Source organism: Castor canadensis, chromosome 18, assembly GCF_047511655.1.
Source record: "Castor canadensis chromosome 18, mCasCan1.hap1v2, whole genome shotgun sequence".
Classification (NCBI taxonomy): domain Eukaryota; kingdom Metazoa; phylum Chordata; class Mammalia; order Rodentia; family Castoridae; genus Castor; species Castor canadensis.
In genome coordinates this window covers 47,469,687-47,488,840 of record NC_133403.1, presented here as the reverse complement: position 1 = coordinate 47,488,840, position 19,154 = coordinate 47,469,687, and the positions used below count along the sequence as shown (strand labels likewise).

General features: G+C 38.5%; 1 non-coding gene and 1 pseudogene across 1 annotated transcript; one reads left to right on the top strand and one right to left on the bottom strand.

Annotated features, from left to right (window-relative positions):
• Positions 1-7,433: 7,433 nt before the first annotated feature.
• On the bottom strand, positions 7,434-18,677 carry LOC141418822 (vomeronasal type-1 receptor 3-like; annotated as a pseudogene).
• LOC141419040 (U1 spliceosomal RNA) lies at positions 18,612-18,775 on the top strand. Its single transcript, XR_012443716.1, has one exon. It is a non-coding gene; the product is annotated as a U1 spliceosomal RNA (small nuclear RNA).
• Positions 18,776-19,154: the final 379 nt, after the last annotated feature.

Here is a 19,154-nt window from a genome sequence, read left to right as displayed (position 1 = left end):
GGGTCAGGGTCATACTGTCCCTGCCTATATCTTTGTTGTTCTGGCAGAGGATTATGGAGCAGTCTGTGGGGATACGGCAGGGTCTAATTTAATACTGAATAAAATTGTACAGAAGCCTGGTCCAAAGGATTAAGAGACATTGAAGGGTCAGACAGTGGGAGAAGAAGCCCACATTGTAACATCATTTGTATCTTTACAGCCTGAAAGTAAGACGAAGAAAACTGGTTAGAACATTAATAAAGCAAGGTCCAATGGTGAAAAGGAGTAAAATAAACACTAGAGGTCCCAAAAAGGAGAAAAGTCAGGATAACCATGACCAGTTATTTTCCCATGAGAGCAATCCTTGGGTGGCTCTTTCTCTAAGTTGAGAAGTTTGGTGGGTTAATTTATGACTGGTATTTTGAATTTGTCCTGATCTATTAATCCAAAGGCAGCAGTTTTTTTCCCAAGCATAACACAGGTTTTCCTTTGGAGGGCAGTGAACATATCTAAAGCCCTTTTGTTATGTAGGGCCACAGTTGTTAGAGAGTTAATGTGTCCCTGTAAATCTGTGACGGTTTGGACTATAGTGTCTAGAGCATTAGCCACCTCTAAGACAACATTTTATAGATTAAGGAGGAAGAAATCATTCCTCCCACTCCTGTCCCTATGCCTGATGTACTTTCAAAGCCTATTTGTTGGCAGAGGTATGAGTTGGATATACATACTGTTTTTGCTGCTATTGTTGTTGTTTTGGTTTGGTTTGGTTTTTTGGGTTTTTTGTTTGTTTGTTTGTTTTGGTGTTTGAGGTTTGAAGTCAGGGCTTTGCATCGGCTAGACAGGAACTCTACTGCTTCAGCTGTACCTCAGCCCAAGTCCTCCTGTTTTTATGAAGTTGTGAATGTTCATACATGGAGAGAAGAATCTAGACTTTTTCCTGAAGTTACAGGAATAGTGGGTGATAGGCTAGTTTTTGTCCAGTTGGAAGGTGGACAGTCATGAACTTTAATGTTAGGTAACCATACCTATAAACCATTTCTTACAACATCTTGACTTGAGTTACTTTGGTCTGGCACAGGTGACTCCATTTGGAATCAGAACTTCCCCCTCTTGTCTGAACAGTTTGCTCTGAACTGTCTGTCTCAAATGTTCCCTCGTGGTTGATGTAAGTTCATCCCATAGCTGGGATAAGAAGTCCTGGTTGGTTTGATCTGATCCCATATCGGAAGGGAAGTGACAGACAGGTCAACTGGGAGCCAGTGCAAATAAGACCCTTATGAGCCAAATTTAATCAACAAAAAAGGTTTAAAGGTTTTAGACTGGGTTTACCTGGAGTCCATTAAAAGTTAATTTTTTGTATGTTCTAGTGTCTCAAAAATGTTGCTCAAGTTGTTATTGTTAGAAGTAGTACTTTTGCAGAATATAAACAGACATCAGTTACAAAGTTTTATAAGGAGAATACAAAACAAAGATCAACAGAAGCAAGTATCTAAAAAGCTAACTTTCTTGACAGATAAGGTCTTTCAGGAGTCATTCTCTACAAGCCCAACTGTAAATGCTCCATAGAGATAGCTGTGGTTAAATCTTTTTTTTTCTTCAGTACTGGATATACAACCTAGGGCCTTGTGCATGCTAGGCAAACACTTAACCACTGAACTACATCCCCATCCCAATGGTTAAATTTTTGAAAAATAGTTAAGAAATTCAGTTATTTTCATTGCATACAGAATTTTAGGATACTAACTATGATTGAGCATTGTACCAGCATCATGAAGCTCTCTTTGTTACAACTTAGAAAATGGATACAAGCTAGCATCACTAATAATTTTAATTTAGTGGACATCAGCTTGGTAAATGTATCTAAGCTTTGAATTCCATATATATATTCTTATTTATTTTTGAAATCAATTTTATAACAATTTTAAATTTAGATAGAAGCATTTCTTTTTTTAAATAAAATACTCTTAGCAGCCTTTTATCTTAATGAAGACCTAGGAAGAAAATATCTAAACCTGTTTTCCTTTATAATAATGATTTACAAAAATACTCTTGTTACTAGACCCGTGTATTTTGTGTGAGGGGATCTGGGGTTTTAACTCAGGGCTTCACACTTGCAAAGCAAGCATTGTACCACTTCAGACACACTTCCAGTCCATTTTGGTCTGGATATTTTGGGAATGGGCTCTCATGAACTATTTGCCCAGACTAGCTTCGAGCCACAATCCTCCTGCTATCAGTCTCCCAAGTAGCTAGGATTACAAGCACGAGCCACTGGCACCCAGCTAAGATAACTAATTTCTTAAAAGAGACAACAGCTTTTACATACAGACAATTAAATTAATTTAGTGTACTATCAGACCTTTTATTCATAGATTAATTACAATTTTTCCTAAGAGTTAGCAAGATGACAGGGAACTCATGCCTGTGCTCTTAGTGCCATCATGGTGCCTTCCTACTGTTTTCTTGGCAGAGATGACTACTATGGAGTTGGCTACTGGAGGTGGGGTAGCTCACAATGGCCACAGCACTTCCCTGCGTCCTCCTACCAAGGCTGTGACCACAAGATTCTTTCAGAAAAATTGTGGGGGAGGGGATTGAAACCAGGGCTTTTCATTGCTGAGCAAACACTCTACTACTTGACCCACATCCCCAGCCCCCAACAAGATTTTTCCAAAAGGCTTTCAGATGAAATATAAAGCTATATTACATACAACATATAGGCACAGAATAGACAGAAAATGGAAAATTCCTTTTTTTTTCTTTTGTTTGATCCCTCAGAGGCCAAAAATGATGGGACCTTTTTTTTTGCAGTACTGGAGCTTGAACTCAGGGCCCTATACCTTGAGCCATTCCATCAGCCCTTTTTTGTAAAGGGTTTTTTCGAGATAGGGCTCATGCACTATTTGGCCGGGCTAGCTTCAAACTGTGATCCTCCTGATCTCTGCCTCCTGAGTAGCTAGGATTACAGGTGTGAGCCACAAGCACCCAGCTGGTGGAACCAATTTAAGGGGCACTCTCAAACTAGAGAGGCTTGTTCTAATTTCTGATAGCCTGGGGAGCAAGATAAGACAAATGGAAGACTTGTGAATCAGCCTAGACTTTAACCAGCATCACAAAAAGGAAGAAAAATGTCTGAGGTAAGCAAAAGACTTTCCCTCAGTTCACAGGGTGAAACAAAAAGTCTTAGGATGTTAGAGCAGTAATGGCAGAGAGTGAGAGGTTTCCAGAGGAAAGAAAACAAGGAGAGGACTTAATTACTCAGGAAACATACCAGAGAGTTAGAAGAGAACCCATTCGACCTATGTGGAGTTTTAAATATGGTGAAGGTCTCCATAAAAACAGATCATGAGTCACTTTTTGACTAATGACAGACAAACTAGTCCTATAAGGTGGATGGGAGAAAGCACACAGACAATACTAGGAGGGGAAAGAAGGACCAGGGGACTAGATAGGATGGTGGGTGGAACAGAAAAGAGCCGGGGATCATGTTAATCTGGATGTTTGTCAACTGTCCAGCCACATTACAAAGAATGTAATCCAGGGGTGAGTGAGAGGGTAACAAGGCATGGGGGAAGGGTTTTCCAGCACCATAAGTCTTGTTGGGGCATCCCACTGAGAGAGATGGGGCACTACAACCTGTCCACAGTGGACTGAGGTGTGACTTCTGATAGTGACAGCTCATCTAAGCAGAGGGACCTTCAATGAGCAAGTGTGACACTTAGAAAAGAGGGGACTCCAAAAACTGAGTGCAACCCCAAGAAACAAGGGGACTCCAGTGACCATTAATGGTGCCCTGAGTCTCCACAGCACATCCCATCTAGAGAGATGGGGCCCAAAATGTCCACAGGGGACCAAGGTGCAACCTCTAATAGCAAAATCTCACTAGTCAGAGGGACCCCAAAGACTGAGTGCAACCCTCAGAAATGAAGGGACTTCAAAGACTGAGTGAAGAGGAAAGGGATGACTCACCATTTGCTCCAGATCATCTTCCAACAAGCAAAGATGGTGTCTCCAAGGAAGGTCAGAAGGGATTTGAAAGTGAAAGTAAAGATGGAGGAAAAGAGTCAGCCACAACTTGCTCAGATTCATTTGCCCAGCCTCCTGTTGCCTACTGTGCCATGTATTGGGAGGTGGAGATTGAAAAGAGTTGTAGCGATGTGGAAAAGGGAAGATGAAGTCCCTAGAAAGATAAGATCCAATAAGCTCCAAATCTGCCTATGGGCTACCAGATGCCTTGGATTTTGGAGTCGTGAGAGTTTGCCAAGATGGGACGAGCAGGAGAAAGCAAAGACTTATTAGGATGTCATTTAAAAGAAAAAAAGATGGTGGGTAGCTGGGCAAAGAAGCAAAGGCTACTGCTGCCTCATTCCTTTTTATGGCTGAATTATGTTGCATGCATACACCACATTTCACCATCATTCACTGATGCACATTTGGGTTGTTTCCACTTTCTGGTTTCTGGCTATTATGAATAATGCTTTTTATAAATGTCCATCCAGATCTCATGATGTTGGGAGTACAACTAGTAATTAAATTTCTGGATCATATAGTAAAAATATGTTAACATTGAGGAGCTGTCAAAATTGTTTCCAAAAGGGCTGCTTCATTTCCCAATCCCATCGGCACTGTGTGAGTGTCCTAATTTCTCCACACACCCACGTCATTAATCTCTCATTGATATGCTAAAGGGTGAAAGTGTTATCTTAGTGTGGCTTCAGTTTGTGTTTTTTCATAAAATCACTGGTCATTTTTAATATTTATTCCTACAACCTGATGTATTTCATAATCAGTAGTTAAATGTCACCTAATGTGTTTTTATAAGTTCATTTATTTATAACATTAATTATTTACTCAATGATTGTAGTTGACTTATTTTATTTCAAATACACTGGATCCTATGAACAGATTTTCTTATTGGCATTCCTTCCAGACATTTTGGAAACTTAAGTACTCATTTTATATTTATTACACATTGATGTAAGACTTGTAATAGCCACAAAAATTCTTCCCATAGCTTTGCTTCTCTCTCTCTCTCTCTCTCTCTCTCTCTCTCTCTCTCTCTCTTTCTCCCTCCTTCCCTCCCTCCCTCTCTCTCTTTTCTAAAAAGTAGACTTGACCAGGGATTGGAAGCTGAGGGCCTTGGTGTCTGTGGCTGTGATCTGACAGTTCTGGCTGAGATCTCTAGGGGAAAAGATTTTAATTATGAGAAGAGGGTTACTATCCCAGTGCCACAAAAGAGGGCGGGGAGAAAGAGAGAGAGAGAGAGAGAGAGAGAGAGAGAGAGAGAGAGAGAGAGAGAAAGGGTGACTTAAAGCTATCAGAAATTTTAGCTAATGTTTTAAAGTATTAAACATTTATTTATCCTTTTCCATTTCCTTATCTTTTTATCTTTTTGTAGTACTGGGATTTGAACTCGTGGTCTACACCTTGAGCCACTCCATCAGCCCTTTCTTATGATGAGTTTTTTTCAAGATCCTCCTGATCTCTGCCTCCTGAGTAGCTGGGATTACAGGTATGAGCCACTGGCACCCAGCTCTATTTAATATCTTTATTTATTTATTTGTTTATTTATTTTTGGTGGCACTGGAGTTTGAACTCAGGGTTCCACACTTGCAAGGTAGGTGCTCTACTGACTGAGCTACACCTCCAATCCATTTTGCTTTGGTTATTTTTGGAGATGGAGGTCTCAAGATATTCCCACTCTCAGTCTCCCAAATAGTTAGGATTACAGGCATGAACCCCCAGTGCCTGGCTTTAATTTAAATTTGATACCCTATATTTCACAGAAAATTCTCTGTGCTTTTACGTTTTTCCTCTGTACTTTCTAGCTTATTGGCATAAGCTTCTTTATTAGTGGTGTCTAGATAGATAGAATTTTATATAAATAATTTTTACTATTTATTTATGCTATTTATTCTTCATATTGTTCAAAAATGTCTTTCCATATTTTTTCAACATTTAATTAGTTCTAGTTTATCATTATTTAATTTTTAAAATTTTTACCTATATAACTTAATTGTGCAATGGGATTACATTGTGTTTAGATACATACACATAATGTACTTTGATCAAATTCACCCATCTATTTTACTCTCTCTAAACCACCTTCCTCCACTCCACTCCTCTTCAATAGTTTTTTGTAGTACTGGGATTTGAACTCAGGGAATCACACTTGCTAGATTTGAGCCATGCCCACAATCTTTTTTGCTTTAGTTATTTTTTGGTAGGGTCTCAGGTTTTGCCCATAACTGGCTTCAGACCCCCATCCTCCTATCTATGGCCTCCTGCATAGCTGAGATTACAGGTGTGTACTACTACACACAGCTTGTTGGTTGAGATGAGGTCTTGCTCACATATTTCCTGGCTGTCGTTTAACCACAATCCTCCAGGATCTCCACCTCCCAAGTAGCTGGGGTTAAAAGTGTGTGCCACCATATGAAGCCCCTTTTTAACAGTTTTCAGTGGGTTCCATTATGCTATTTTTTATATATGTATAATTTATTTCTATCATGTTAACTCTCCCTCCCCTTCCTGCTGATTCCTTCCCCCCAAACAGTTATGACATATTATTTTCTTTTTTAGGTGTAGATTCCACATATGAGTGAAAATATGTGATATTTGTCTTTCTGAACTTGGCTTATTTCACTTAACATGATAATTTCCAGTTACATCCATTTTTCTACAAACAACATAATTTCATTCTTTTTTATGGCTGAATAATATTTCATTATATATGTACCACATTTTATTTATCCAATCATCGGTTGCTGAGCACCTAAGCTGATTCCATAGTTTGGCTATTGTACGCAGTGTGCCATAAACATGGATGTGCAGGCATCTCTACTGTATGTTGACTTACACTCCTAGTGCTATAGTTGAAATATAGGGTAGTTCCATCTTTAATTTCTTGTAAACTAATCAGTTTCCATACTGATCTCCACAGTAGCCAGACTGATTTAAATTCCCATCAATGTAACTCAGGGTACTTTTTCCTTTCTGAATAGGACTCTGAGCAAGAATTGACAAATGGGATTGCATTAAATTAAGACTCTTCTGCACAACAAAGGAAACACTTACCAAAATGACAAGAAAACACACAGAATGGGAGAAAAATCTTTGCAAGGTATTCATAGGATAAAGGATTAATGTCCAGAATATATAAAAAGCTCAAAAATAAACACCAAAAAATCCAATTAATAAATGACCATGTGAATTGAACAGACAGTTCTCCAAAGAAGCACAGAGGCTAATAAGTACATGAAGAATGTTTGACATCCTTAGCCCATAAAGGAAATACAAATGAAAACTAAGATTCCATCTCACCCCAGGCAGAACAGCCTTCATCAAGAAAACAAACAGCAAATCCTGGTGAGGATGTTGGGGGAAGGAACTCTTATAACACTGTTGGAAATCAGTGTTCAAAAAACTAAAAATAGACCTACCATATGATAGCTTCACTCCTGGGCAGATACCTGAAGGAGTGTAAATCAACATATAAGAAAGAGGCAGAATTCCAAGATGGCGGCTAGAGGGAGGAAGCAGAAAGCATGCCTCCTAAAGTAAAATCTTGGAGAGACACTGGAGATACACCTTACAGGAAAAACCACCCAGAAGAGGCAAAACTTTGACTCCTCCACACCTCCAGCCTGAGCATAGCATCTCCACTTCATGTTAAATGGAGAAACCAGGAGGGCTCCCGCACCACTGCCAGATGGTGCTTGGGAAGGCACGGACCACAAGGTGAGCTAAGTGGTATACGGTACTCCCACAGACAATCCTGGGCCAGATCATCATAGCCCCCTGGACAGACCGACCCCCCACCCAGGGAAAAAAGAGAAACTGAATAATAAGCAATAACAACAAAAAAGACACGTAGCAAAGAGGGTGGGGCACCCTGAGTGCCGAAGAGGAGGGGAGAGGAATCCCTCACAAGCCAGCTGGAGAAGGCAGGAGCAGCGGCACATGCCCAGCAACCAGGAGCAGGAAAGCTTGTAAAAGTGGTGGTGGGAGGAAAACGCCACAGGAGAGGGGGGAAGACCACTTCCCACGTGAGCTGTAAATAAACATGCAGGCCTGAGAAAGCGGATGCAGTGTCACCTCCCCCAGTGTGCTTGGAAAGGGGAAAGCTTGTAGCAGCGGCTCCCGCACAGGAGAACTCTGAGTAATAAAGCCTGCGGGGCCAGGTGAGTGCTAAGCTCACCCCTGAGATTTGCATAAATAACGCCTCCAGCAACAGCAGGCTGACAGCAGCGGGCAGGTGAACCACAGCCACAGATACCATTCTCAGAACTGTCTCCAGACTCTTTTTTTTCTCTCTTCCTTTGATGAGAAAACAACCAAACTACACCTGCATGCTGAAAAACTTATTGAAACTGTATTGCATTTGAACTTGGGAAACTTTGTGGGTTTGGGTTTTTTTTGTTTTGTGCTGTTTTGTTTTGTTTTGTTTTTGTTCCCCTTTGATGAGACAATGATAGAACTACTTCTGAGACACCATCTCCAGGATTGGAGGCTGAGGGACAAACACCAAAATTATTAAGACTGAAACTTTAATGCATTTGAATTTGGAGATTTTTTTAATATATATTTTTTCATTTATTTATTTTTTTAATTTTTATTTTCAAGCCTCTCTCTGTCTCTCTAATGCCTGTTCAGCTTACTGTTGATTAGTACACTATCTCTCCCTTTTAATATCTTTGAAACTTTTTTGTTGTTTGTTTGGTTTGGTTATTTTCTACTTGTTTATTTGTTTTTCCCTTTTTCTTTAACTTCTTTGCTTTTCATCTCCTCTCACCCTTCCATTCTAAATATCACAATTGTTATTATTACAAGCTAGAAAATACTTAATTGCACACAGTATAGGGACAATAACAACACCAAGGGCAATGATGGAAAGACAGAAAAAACAGGGAAACCAGTTTCCCCACAGCAAAAAATTAGTACAGAAACCAGAGGGAAATGAAGAAAACAGATACTCAGATCCACACTCCAACAAAATGAAGATAAACTATGCCAAAGAACCAAATGAAGCCCACAAGAATAATCTAAAAGAAGAAATACTACAGGTAATCAATGAGAATTTTATAGTGATGATACTGGATAGGGTCAACCAAAATGTACAGGAGACACTCAAGAAATTCCAAGACAACAAAAAAAGAGAATTTGAAAAAGCACAAGAAGAAATAAAAGAAACCATAGAAGCACTGTATAAACACCAAAGCAAAACAAAGAACATGAGTAATAAAGAGATAAATGAACTCAGGACAAAAATAGATAACATTAAAGAGGAAACCACCCAGGATATGGAAAACCTCAGAAAAAAGAACGAAACAGAATTGCAAAACCAAATGGAAGGCCATCCAGCAGAATAGAACAAACAGAAGACAGAATCTCAGAACTTGAAGATGAAATGGTAATTAAAGGAAAAACTGAAGAACTATTAATTAAACAACTTAAGACCTGTGAAAAGAAAATGCAAGAACTCACCGACTCCATCAAAAGACCAAACCTGAGAATCATGGGCATCGAAGAAGGAGAAGAGGTGCAAGCAAAGGGAATGCGTAATATATTCAACAAAATAATAATGGAAAATTTCCCAAATCTAGAGAAAGATATTCCCATACAGATGCAAGAGGCCTCCAGGACACCAAACAGACCATATCAAAATAGAACTACCCCATGGCATATCATCATTAAAACAACAAGTACAGAAACTCGGGAAAGAATATTGAAGGCTGTAAGAGAGAAAAAACAAATAACATACAAAGGTAAATCCATCAAAATCACAACAGACTTCTCAACAGAAACATTAAAAGCAAGAAGAGCTTGGGGTGAGATCTTCTGGACACTGAATGAAAATAACTTCAACCCCAGGATACTCTACCCAGCAAAACTATCATGCAAAATACATGGAGCAATTAAAGTCTTCCATGATAAGCAGAAACTAAAACAATATGTGACCACAAAGCCACCACTACAAAAGATTCTTCAAGGGATTCTGCACACAGAAAGTGAAACCCAACTTAACCATGAAAGGGCAGGCAGCACCAAACTACAGGAAAAGAAAAAGCAAGAAAGTAGAGAGTAACCTCAACTTAGGTACACACAATCAAACCTTCAAACAACTAAGATAAACTAAATGACAGGAATCACCACATACCTATCAGTACTAATGCTTAATGTTAACGGACTTAATTCACCCATCAAAAGACACCGCTTGATGAAATGGACTAAAAAGGAAGATCCAACAATTTGTTGCTTACAGGAGACCCATCTCACCAACAGAAATAAGCAAAGGCTTAGGATGAAAGGCTGGAAGAAGACTTACCAAGCCAATGGCCCCCGAAAACAGGCAGTAGTAGCAATACTTATCTCTGACAAAGTAGACTTCAAACCTACATTGATCAAACGAGATAAAGAAGGACATTCCATACTAATAAAAGGGAAAATAGACCAAAAGGAAATAATAATTATCAACCTGTATGCACCCAATGTCAACGCACCCAATCTCATCAAACATACCCTGAAAGACCTAAAAGCATACATTAACTCCAACACAGTGGTTGTGGGAGACTTTAACACCCCATTATCATCAATAGATAGGTCATCCAAACAAAAAAATCAATAAAGAAATCCAAGATCTAAAATATACAATAGACAAATGGACCTACTTGATGTCTACAGAACATTTCATCCAACTTCTATACAATATACATTCTTCTCAGCAGCCCATGGAACCTTCTCCAAAATAGATCATACCCTAGGGCACAAAGCAAGCCTCAGCAAATATAAGAAAATAGAATTTATACCATGCATTCTGTCTGATCACAATGCAATAAAACTAGAACTCAACAACAAAAGTAAAGATAAAAAACATGCAAACAGCTGGAAACTAAATAACTCATTACTTAATGAACAATGGATTATTGATGAAATAAAAGAGGAAATTAAAAAGTTCCTGGAAGTCAATGAAAATGAAAATACAACCTACTGGAACCTATGGGACACAGCAAAGGCAGTCCTGAGAGGAAAGTTTATAGCCATGACTGCATATATTAAAAAGACTGAAAAATCCCAAATCAATGACCTAATGATACATCTCAAACTCCTAGAAAAACAAGAACAAGCAAATCCCAAAACAAATAGAAGGAGAGAAATAATAAAAATAAGAGCTGAAATCAATGAAAAAGAAAACAAAAAAAAATTCAAAGAATTAATGAAACAAAAAATTGGTTCTTTGAAAAAATAAACAAGATAGATAGACCCCTGGCAAACCTGACTAAAATGAGGAGAGAAAAAAACCCAAATTAGTAAAATCAGGAATGCAAAAGGGGAGATAACAACAAACACCATGGAAGTCTAGGAAATCATCAGAGACTACTTCGAGAACCTATATTCAAATAAATTTGAAAATCTTAAGGAAATGGACAGATTTCTAGATACATATGATCATCCAAAACTGAACCAAGAGGAAATTAATCACCTGAATAGATCTATAACACAAAATGAAATTGAAGCAGCAATCAAGAGTCCCCCTAAAAGAAAAGTCCAGGACCTGATGAATTCTCTGCTGAAGGTCTATCAGACCTTTAAAGAAGAACTGATACCAACCCTCCTTAAACTGTTCCATGAAATAGAAAGGGAAGGAAAACTGCCAAACACATTTTATGAAGCCAGTATTACACTTATCCCAAAACCAGGCAAAGACACCTCCAAAAAGGAGAACTATAGGCCAATCTCCTTAATGAACATTGATGCAAAAATCCTCAATAAAATAATGGCAAACCGAATTCAGCAACACATCAAAAAGATTATTTCCCACAACCAAGTAGGCTTCATCCCAGGGATGCAGGGGTGGTTCAAAATACAAAAATCAATAAACGTAATAAACCACATTAACAGAAGCAAAGACAAAAACCACCTGATCATCTCAATAGATGCAGAAAAAGCCTTCGATAAGATCCAACACCATTTCATGATAAAAGCTCTAAGAAAACTAGGAATAGAAGGAAAGTAACTCAACATTATAAAAGCTATAAATGCAAACCTACAGCCAGCACTATACTTAACAGAGAAAAACTGAAACCATTCCCTCTAAAATCAGGAACCAGACAAGGATGACCACTATCTCCACTCCTATTCAACATACTACTGGAATTCCTAGCCAGAGCAATTAGGCAAGAAAAAGGAATAAAAGGAATACAAATAGGTAAAGAAACTGTCAAAATATCCCTATTTGCAGACGACATGATCCTATACCTTAAAAACCCAAAAAACTCTACTCAGAAGCTTCTAGACATCATCAATAGCTGCAGCTATTGATATAATCAACATAGAAAAATCATTAGCATTTCTATACACTAACAATGAGCAAACTGAAAAAGAATGTATGAAAACAATTCCATTTACAATAGTCTCAAAAAAAATCAAATACCTAGGTGTAAACCTAACAAAAGATGTGAAAGACCTCTACAAGAAAAACTATACACTTCTGAAGAAAGAGATTGAGGAAGACTATAGAAAGTGGAGAGATCTCCCATGCTCATGGATTGGTAGAATCAACATAGTAAAAATGTCGATACTCCCCAAAGTAATCTACATGTTTAATGCAATTCCCATCAAAATTCCAATAACATTCATTAAAGAGATTGAAAAATCTACCATTAAATTTATATGGAAATACAAGAGGCCACGAATAGCCAAGGCAATACTCCGTCAAAAGAAGAATGCTGGAGGTATCACAATACCTGACTTCAAACTATATTACAAAGCAATAACAATAAAAACAGCATGGTACTGGCACAAAACAGACATGAAGACCAGTGGAACAGAATAGAGGACCCAAATATGAAGCCACACAACTATAACCAACTTGTCTTTGACAAAGGAGCTAAAAATATACGATGGAGAAATAGCAGCCTCTTCAACAAAAACTGCTGGGAAAACTGGTTAGCAGTCTGCAAAAAACTGAAACTAGATCCATGTATATCACCCTATACCAAGATTAACTCAAAATGGATCAAGGATCTTAATATCAGACCCCAAACTCTAAAGTTGACACAGGAAAGAGTAGGAAATACTCTGGAGTTAGTCGGTATAGGTAAGAACTTTCTCAATGAAACCCCAGCAGCACAGCAACTAAGAGATAGCATAGATAAATGGGACCTCATAAAACTAAAAAGCTTCTGTTCATCAAAAGAAATGGTCTCAAAACTGAAGAGAACACCCACAGAGTGGGAGAAAATATTTGCCAGCTACTCATCAGACAAAGGACTGATAACCAGAATATATAGGGAACTTAAAAAACTAAATTCTACCAAAACTAATGAACCAATAAAGAAATGGGCAAGTGAACTAAGCAGAAATTTCTCAAAAGAAGAAATTCAAATGGCAAAAAAAACACATGAAAAAATGCTCACCGTCTCTAGCAATAAAGGACATGCAAATTAAAACCACACTAAGATTCCACCTCACCCCTGTTAGAATAGCCATCATTAGCAACACCACGAACAACAGGTGTTGGCGAGGATGCAGGGAAAAAGGAACCCTCTTACACTGCTGGTGGGAATGTAAACTAGTACAACCACTCTGGAAAAAAATTTGGAGGCTACTTAAAAAGCTGGACATCGATCTACCATTTGATCCAGCAATACCACTCTTGGGGATATACCCAAAAGACTGTTACTCCAGAGGCACCTGCACATCCATGTTTATTGCGGCACTATTCACAATAGCCAAGTTATGGAACCAGCCAAGATGCCCCACCACTGATGAATGGATTAAGAAAATGTGGTATCTATACACAATGGAATTTTATGCAGCCATGAAGAAGAATGAAATGTTATCATTCGCTGGTAAATGAATGGAATTGGAGAACATCATTCTGAGTGAGTTAGCCTGGCCCAAAAGACCAAAAATCGTATGTTCTCCCTCATATGTGGACATTAGATCAAGGGCAAACACAACAAGGGGATTGGACTTTGAGCACATGATAAAAGTGAGAGCACACAAGGGAGGGGTGAGGATAGGTAAGACACCTAAATAATTAGCTAGTATTTGTTGCCCTTAACGCAGAGAAACTAAAGCAGATACCTTAAAAGCAACTGAGGCCAATAGGAGAAGGGGACCAGGAACTAGAGAAAAGGTGAGATCAAGAAGAATTAACCTAGAAGGTAACACACATGCACAGGAAATTAATGTGAGTCAACTCCCTGTATAGCTATCCTTATCTCAACCAGCAAAAACCCTTGTTCCTTCCTATTATTGCTTATACTCTTCTTCAACAAAATTAGAGATAAGGGCAAAATAGTTTCTGCCGGGTATCGAGGGGGTGGGGGGAGAGGGAGGGGTTGGGGGGTAAGGGAGGGGGTGGGGGGAGGGGTGAGAAATGACCCAAACATTGTAAGCACATATGAATAAAAAATAAATTAATTAATTTAAAAATGCATACAAGAAAAATACCTGAACACCCATTTTTTTATAGCAACACTACTCACACTAGGCAAACTGTGGAATCAGCCAGTGGGTACTGGCTAATGAATGGATTTTAAAATGTGGTATGAACATATGTTGGAATATTGTTCAGCCATAAAGAAAATGAAATTATGTCATTTGTAGGAAAATGGATAGAACTGGAATTCATGTTAAGTGAAATAAACCAGACTGAGAAAGACATGCTCTCTCATAGGCAGAATCTACACCTAAAAAATTATTGACACAAGTGTCAATATATATATAATATATAGTATAATATATATATACATAATATATATATATATATTAGCCAGAGGGTAAGAAAGAGTAATAGAGCAATAGAGGGTGAATTTAGTCAAAGTACATTATATGCATGTATGGAAACCCCTTGGCACAATCAATATATGTTAAAAAATTTAAAGAAATTCCAGGGTTTGATATCTAGCACACATGTGGTCAGCATGCTCTGCTCAAAAAGAAAATGCAGAGAAATTTGCAGCTCCTCCACTCCCTTAGCTTCTCCTAAGTCTTATGTGGAACTGAAGCTTGATAAGGAGCATTTTCATTGTTCCACTCATAGTTATTCACTAAAATTTTTTCTTATTTTTAATTTTTAAATTCTTTAATGAAATGTTTCACAATTATTATTACTTAGTGAACAGATAATCTAATATCTTTAATTAAAATAATTTCAAGTGTTCTACTGTGCTGAAAAATGTGATGCAATGTTCAGGCCCAATGTATGCCATTAGGTCATGCTTGCTCAGTGTGTTGTTCAAAGCCTTGAGTTGTCACTTCTTTTCTCTGTGCTCCATCTCACAATAATCTCAAAAGGCCTCTTGAAAGTTCTTGCTATGATCAAAAAATGCCCAGTTTATTTTATGATTCTACCAAATATCCTCCCTTTTATAATTGAAAATAGCCATTAATCCTTCACAGAAAAGAACCCTGTGGCTCAAGTGGTAGAGTGCCTGCCTGGCAAGCACAAGGCCTAAATTCAAACCCCAGTACTACAGAAAGAAACAGAGAGAGAGAGAGAGAAACAGGAAAGAGAAAGAGAAAGTAAGGCAGGAAAGAAAGAAGGAAGAAAGAAAAGAAGAGAAGAGAAAGAAAAGAAGAGAAGAAAAAGAAAAGAAAAGAAAAGGCGGGCGGGAGGGAGGCAAGAACCCTGACCTTCATCCTCAGCCCTGCATGAACAGTGAATGGCTCATTGAAGATCCATCTCAAGTTGGGAACATGAAGGCCTCCAAGGTGCCTCTTTTCTTCAGAACTTGCAATTGAGATACTTGCTTAATAAAGAATATTCTGTCTTTGAAGGGTTCAACAAAACAGTGAGTTTAATTTACCTCTAAAGATTTATGAGCTCAAGCTAATTTTAATTAAAACCTGTCCACGTGCTTCTGGTGCTCTTTGCCCACTGATGACATTCTATTTTGACATGAAAATTCTTGAACTATGACCACTCCTGTCCCCTAAAACATCATTCACTTCCAGTGACTTTCCTCTTAGTATCTTAGATAAAGTAGCAAAACCTGGCCCTTGATATCCTGCAGTGTCTGAAAAATATTTTCTCCAGCTCCATCTCACATGACTTGCTAGGACCTACAATTTTACATTTTTTCCTTTTCCTTTCTTTCTTTCTTTTTTTTTTTTTTGGCAGTACTGGGAGTTGAACCCAGGGTCTCCTGCTCTTACTGAGTAAACACCCTACCACTCTAGCTATGCCCAGCTCTATGTTTTTATTTTGTTTTGTGACAGCAGTGATTAGTGCAGAGTTGTTCACCAGCAACCAATAGGGACCATGAAAAAGAGCCAAAAATAAGGAAAAGATAAAGAAGTGTAAAACAATACAAAGGGGCTCACTAGGTCAAGGATGTTTTGAGTGACTCTGGACTCTGGAAGGATCTTGGGGAAAAGCTGGTGCTATGAATGTTCTGTACCTGCTGCTTGTGCCTGTACAAGACAAAAACTGCTGGCCCAGATCATGAGTCCCAAACACAAAAGCATCACAAGATGACCACAGCACACTATGTAATGGATAAGTCATTCTGATAAGTGCCCCGTCAAAATATCGCAAATATATTTTCTCCATATTGTTCCACTTGGGGTGACATGCATAACAACAGTGATATACACCAGCATGCTCAGCATTCAGCACAAGATCAGGATGTTGGAGGGCTCAATGTGTTTAAGAGCTTGTAGTGTCAGCTCTTTCCACGTGGAGGTTGTGGGGCTGATGGTCGTGACCTGGAAGATACTAAAGAGACAGCTGCTGCCAATGCACACAGCCCTGACCGTTCTGTGAACATGGAAAATGAGTTTGCATCCCTTGTCACTAAGGAAATGCTTCAAGCTGGGCACCTGTGGCTCATATCTATAATCCTAGCTACATGGGAGGCAGAAATCAGGAGCATTGCTGTTCAAAGCCAACCCAGGCAAATAGTTCATGAGACTCTATCTTGAGAACACCCAACATAGAAAAGGGCTGACAGAGTGGTTCAAGGTGTAGAGTGCCTAGCAAGAGTAAGGCCCTGAGTTCAAACTCCAACACCACCAAAAAAAAAAAAAGGAAAGACAGCCATTGTCTGTGGTACTCTTTTAGAGAGAATGACCAAACATTTGGCAACAGTAAGGTGCTTGAGAATCAAACTTGTGGACCTTACTGTGCATCTGGAAGAAAGAAATTTCCCAGGAATCCAACTATGGTCTAAGGTAAGATCATTCCTATTGCCAAATCTCTGAAGAAGGACTTTCCTCCAGTCACTGATATTCCAGTGCACAGAATGGATTCTGTGTGAAAACTGAGGGCTGTTTGATGTAGGCAACTGAAGTTCACTACCAACACCTTACCATTGTGTTTACCCATGCCTCTCTTGTTAAGTGCAATTTTCTTCTCTGACAGTTTTACTATAAAAAGGAAGACATATGAGTACTAAATTAATGTTATTTTATCAGACAAATATATACTAATATACTAGTGTTTTGCACAAAAATCTTATAGTTTTATGAAGTAAACACTATTGTTCCCATTTTACAAGTCAGAAGATCTTAGGCACAGGAAAGCTGAATGACATTTCTAAAGTCACTACTTATAAAACACAAGAGTCAGGAGGTAACAATGTAATTAATCACCACTTTCCATGATTTATCATATTCTAAAACCCCCATATGTTCCATGTTTTGTGTATATTGTTAGTGTTTTAAATAATGGTTGCACATTTTGGTGGGGGGGGGGGCGCTGTACTCAGTTTCAACTCAGGGCTTCGCACTTGCTAGTTAAGTGCTCTACTGCTTGAGCCATACCTCGTGCCCTTTTTTTGCTCTGGTTATTTTGGAGATAGAGTCTCAAGTTTATGTCCAGGTGGGCCTGGACCATAGTTCTCCTGTTTTACGTTTCTTGCTGTAGCTGGGACAACAGGCATATGCCACAATGCCCAGCTTCTTTCATTGAGATGGGATTTCACAAAGTTTTTTTCTCTGGCTGCACTGCAGTCCTCTCTATCTCAGCCTCCCAACTAGCCAAGATTGTAGGCATGAGCCACTGGTGCCTGGCTGGTTGAAGATTTTTTCTTTAAAAAAGTACTTGTAGCATTTTCTTATTTAAAATGCATAGTTTAGCCAGGTGCCAGTGGCTCACACCTAGCTACTTAGGAGACCGAAATAGGGAGGATTAAAATTCAAGACCAGCCTAGACAAATAGTTCAAGAGACCCTGCCTCCAAAATAATCCAAAAATAGACTGCAGATGGACCCAAATGGTAGAGCACCTGCTTTTCAAGTGTAAAGCCCTGAGTTCAAACTCCAGTCCCCCTCCGAAAAAAAGATACATGAAGAGATAAATTACTGTAGAAGAGAACCTAACTTACCATAATTATAAAGAAAATTAGTAGTTATTATTAATGCAAAACATTAAGTGAAAGTATTTCAATATCGGAATTGTTAAATATATTAAAACAAACTATATTATTCAAAAAGGAAACTTGTTTTTTTTAAGCCAGGTTAAATAGTTCTAAAATTAGAACCAAGTCTGTGAATGGCATTAGAACATTTTTTGGAACCACAGAAAATATCTCAAAATATTTTAAAAACAAACAAACCTAAAGTTATTAAGTTACCTTTCTTTGACTGCTTCTTCCCTGACTTAAAGAAGGAAAATGGTCTATACTTACCTGGCAGGGGAGATGCCATGATCACAAAGGTAGCTTTCCCAGGGCAAGACTTATCCATTGCACTCCACATATGCTGACCCCTATGATTTCCCCAAATGTGGGAAACTTGACTGCATAATTTGTGGTAGTGCAGGACTGCATTCGTGCTCTCACCTGAGAATAATATATATATAAAAAAGGAAAACAGTCTAAACAAAATCTGCAGCCACCACATGTGTTCTGTCACTGCATGATCGCTGTGTCTATTAAGTATAGTATTTGCCCAGAATAGGCGAAAGGCCTAATTTACTATTTCTAAAGAGAATAAAGTAAATCAGTCAGATGGAGCTTGTCCATTATCACAGACATGAAGCAGATTAATTTTTAACTGCTAACCAGCAGATTAATTTCCAATATATTAGAAAATCTTTTTTAAACTGCATTTCATGGTTTCATACATGGGGACCAATACTGAAAACAGTGAGAACTGAATAAAACTAACTAGGAACTCTTATGGATCAGCTATGACTTCAGTTCTCTGTTCCTTCTCCACCAG